Source organism: Staurois parvus, unplaced genomic scaffold (assembly GCF_062004578.1).
Source record: "Staurois parvus isolate SC_StPar_1 unplaced genomic scaffold, SC_StPar_1.0 ptg000669l, whole genome shotgun sequence".
NCBI classification, from domain to species: Eukaryota; Metazoa; Chordata; class Amphibia; order Anura; family Ranidae; genus Staurois; species Staurois parvus.
Window position 1 is genome coordinate 1532890 of NW_028318465.1, and position 4734 is coordinate 1537623.

Below are 4734 nucleotides of genomic sequence, written 5' to 3' on the forward strand. Positions count from 1 at the left end.
ACCAGGTCTTTAGCCATGCATTGAGTTGTCTAATCTCCCCGAATTTCCTGAGTTGCGCATAACACAGGTAATATTTCAGAGAATATCACCTTGGAGGTCCTTCCCTTCAACTTGCAGCCTAGTTCTTTAAATTGATTCTTAAGGAGCCTCCACCTTCCATGTATTCTGTCATTGGTTCTAACATGAACCAAGACAGCTGGGTCATTCCCAGCCCCTTCCAGTAATTTATCAACCTGGTCCACCACATACCGAACCCTGGCACCAGGGAGACAGCAAACTATTCGGTTGAGGCGATCCTGGTGACAAATTATTCTATCAGTCCTTCTGATTATAGAATCCCCTACTTTGACCAGCTGTCTAGGCCTTCCTGCACTACCCTCACCACCCCTCCCAGATGGTCTGCCCTCCCGGCTGTTAGGGATAGTAGTGACATCCAGGGCTGCCACCCCTGAGCTTGCCACCCTCATATCTTCTCCCAACTTGGCAAATCTGTTTGGGTGCACAAACCTAGGGTCAGCCTTCCTTTTATGTGAGCCCCTACCACTCCCTCTCGTTACAGTAACCCATCTTCCTACCTGATAATCCTGATTAGCCCCTCCGCCCTCCACATCAATCCCATTAGCTACCTGCTCAGAGATCAGAAGACCCCTTTCAATGTTGTCAGTTCTGCCCAGTGTTGCAACTTGCTCCTCCAGATCTCTAATGTGAGTTTCCAGAAGGGCAACCTGCTCACATCTGTCGCAGCGGTATCACTTACAGGTTAGTAGAATTCTGTTATCTCCAATTTTCCACTCCAGTTTTTTAACTCCACTTATCAAATGTCCACTTGGTCAAAGGTTCGGCAAGCAAAATACAGGCAAGCTAAAAATGAGCAAGCTCAGAGTGAGCTCTACAGCAAGTTATATAGGACCTGTATCACATGTGACCAATTAACCCCTCCCCTTCATTAGCAGACTGAAGGAAGACAAGGAAAGGAAGTAAAAAAAAAATGCTATTTAAAAAGTGACAGAAAAAGGGATTTAAAAAAGTAAAAGCTTTTAGCAAGACCCAAAGAAGAGACCAGAACAACTACAAGCACCAGCAATCACCAGCAGTCAAAAGTAAAACATTTTCGAATTTCCCACTCTTTTTAGCTATCAGCCAGCAAAAAAATTGTTTAGAATCACCACAGAGTAAAATAGGTTCATTAGCATGAGAGGTCAAAACTTCCAGAAAGTGAAACAAAAAGGGGATGTTGGTAATATGCCGGGTATAGTAGGTCAAGATAGTTACTAGGGCACCCTGGAGGGAGCCCTGTAGCAAAAGGTACCTACCTTGTGGGTCTTGTATCTGTTTCTGGCATATAAATGTAAGGCCCTTGCAGAAAGCTGTAAGTACTCCTCTGTGGTTAGTGGGGGCCAAGGCCAAGTAAATTGTGGGGTATGAAGGGAGGAAGGGAGGAGGAGGCCAGAGGAAAATAAAGAGTAAGGAATCAGAAGAAACATGTGCCAGCTCAGTAAGGCTTCAGTCTAAGGCAAGTCACAATTAACAAACTGACTATGGTGGTAAGATATACAACTTAATGAGTTGCACCTAACTCAACCAATGCCGAAAGGTAAAGGTAGAAAAATGAGAAAATGAGGGCAAGGGGAATAGTGCAATGGAAGAAAAAGGTGAAATATGGGGGAGGACACCACCTCCAAAGGTGGGGGGAAAAGCCAGGATCTAGCCCACAAGAAGGACCTAATGCACTAGAAATGGGGCAGCAGGGGCAGGGAGGGGAAGAAAGATACAGTAAAAGAGGACAATGAAACACTGTACAGTAACCAAATGGTCTAGCTACAGTGAAGGAAATAAGTATTTGATCCCCTGCTGATTTTGAATGTTTGCCCACTCACAAAAAAATGATCAGTCTAAAAATCAAATGGTAGGTGTATTGTAACACTGAGAGACAAAATAGCAACAAAAAAATTCAAAAGAAATGCATGTCTAACAAATTTAAGGTTTGGTGGCTGACGTTTGACAACTCGAACTTTCAACTCCCTCCACAGATTTTCAATCAGATTAAGGTCTGGAGACTGGCTAGAAATAAATAAATAAATAAAAACAATTTGGATAGAACTACCACACCAACAAGAAAATTATAAACAAGCATATGAAGATGCCCAGAGGAGGAAAATAGGATAAAATAGTATAGCACTGAGCACAATGTTGGCGCTATATAAATCCTGTATAATAATAATAATATGACGGGTCAGCCAATCGTAAGGTCCATCTGGAACCATGCAAGAAGCAACATGTGATAGGCAGAGTGGTGGATGCTTCGCGGGGAGTAGCCAGAAGTATATGACTAAAATTTGCTATGGCCTATTGAAATTGGATCTCGGCTGTTTAGGGTTATGAAGTTGATGAAGGAAAAATAAAAGCATTACAGCAATTGAATAATATGTATTGGAACTGGGAGATGCTATGTACCAATTCACCAGGGGTAATGGTGAGAAAAACCCTCGACATGGGCACGGGGGGGGGGGTAGAAACCTTAAAAACAAGTGGGAAACATCCAAACACATCTCTCTGACGGGTGCATAGCTCTTGGGGCAGCTAGGGTGATACTGCAATAATCAGCATAAGCTTTAAAGCGAAGCTCATATCCTACTAGTAAGGTGTGGACAAAGCCTCCAGGTGTAAGCTGTGGGACCAGAATGCTGATGTGCTGGCAGAAAGAACTTGGTTTATGCCCAAGGTGAGTGGAGGGACTTCAAAAGGCGACCATGTTGTGTCTCTGCACTGACACTCCCCCTGATCCCCTGATCAGTATGTTTTGGAATATGAAGACATCTACTCATCCACTTATTCAGCATTAAGGTAAAGCACTATACAGTAAGCAGAGATTGTGCTTAGTGCAATAAGTAATTGTAGCCATTCAGAAAAAAAAAATCTCTTAACTGTTCAGTTTGCACATCAATATCATTCTTTTCACAGTCTTCTAAAAAATGTTTGCTGCATTTATGCATAAAAAGAAGAATTGTTTTCATTTTTCCCATGGCCACCAATCAGTTTCTCTCTTCTTTACTGCCTTGGAAACATGAAAAGGGAGAAAATTATTTAACCTGGTTAATATGGTCAAAAATAATGTGTTTTTTTATGCAAGAGGCTCATTTGGGTTTCTTTTACATACTGTATGTACTCTAATTGAGAAACAATATTTGTTCTGGTAGTTATAAATGGCATTCTGTCTTCATGTATATTCCCTTTCTTAGCAAACTAGCAGAAAAGTCCTTGGTTCATCAATTTTTCCCAGGCAATATTATTGCTTTGCCTTGAAGACTATTTCATTCCCTTAGGCTACAGTTAGCCTTCAATGTACACACTGCATACATTAAGCATGTGTTTTTGTAAAACCGATTGTTGCACCTACTTGTGTGAGTGCCTTCTTTGTAACTCCTCCATGTCCCTGCTTTAGGGAATTTCAACTGTCTCCTAAAATACATCTGAATCTGACTTTCTTTGAGTTATCCGTTTGCCTCCATCTTTTAACACCAGTGCACATCACTTGACACCACCATAGTGGTAGATAACAGACACTACAGATGTGTGATATTGGTCACTCCTTGAGAGATTATTTTATGCATTGAATGCAGATGTAACATTTAAAGTGGAATTAAACCTTAACAAAAGTATTTTTTTTCTTTTGGGTCCCAGGAGTATTGAAGTGACTGGCCTCAGGTGATAAACGGAGATTAAACAAATCCTTCTACATAATTTGTACCTGTTTATCTGCGGTGTTCTCTTCTCAACAACTATTCCAAGTCCAGAGACTTTATAAAGCTTGCCTTTGCTTTCAGAAAACAGGAGGTGAAGAGCTGAAATTATACACAGTGAGGAGAGCTCAGAGTTGATTGGAGGGAAGGGACACTCCCCCCCCCTTCACACAGCACACAAAAACAAAGCTGAGGCTGTCACTCATAGACTGTATGCTTGAGCACCATCTCCCAGTGTCAAAAAAACTTGTCAGAAGTGATGCATGCTGATAGCAGAGGAATGAAGACACAAACAGAAATTACAGTTGCAAGAAAAAGTATGTGAACCCCTTGGGATTAGGTGGAGTTTTGCATGAATTGGGCATAAAATGTGCTCTGAACGTCATCTAAGTCACAACAATAGAAGAACACAGTCTGCTGAACATAATTGTACACAAACATTAGATGTTGCCATGGTTTAATTGCACATAACAAGTAAACATTCACAGTGCAGGGAGGAAAAAGTATGTGAACCTTTGGACTTAATAACTGGTTGACCCTCCTTTGGCAGCAATAACCTCAACCAAATGTTTCCTGTAGTTGCAGATCAGACCTGCACAACGATCTGGAGTAATTTTGGACCACTCCTCTTTACAAAACTGTTTCAGTGTAGCAATATTCTTGGGATGTATGGTGTGAATCGCTCTCTTAAGGTCATGCCACAGCATTTCAATCGGGTTGAGGTCAGGACTCTGACTGGGCCACTCCAGAAGGTGTATTCTGTGCTGTTGCAGCCATTGTTTTGTTGAAATACTTGTATGCTTTGGGTCATTGTCCTGTAGCATCACCCATCCTCTGCGGAGCTTCAGTTGGCGGACAGATGGTCGTACGTTTTCCTGCAAAATGTCTTGATAAACTCTGGAATTCATTTTCCCATCAATGACAACAATCCGTCCAGGCCCTGAGGCAGCAAAGCAGCCCAAAACCATGATGCTCCCTCCGCCATGTTTTACAG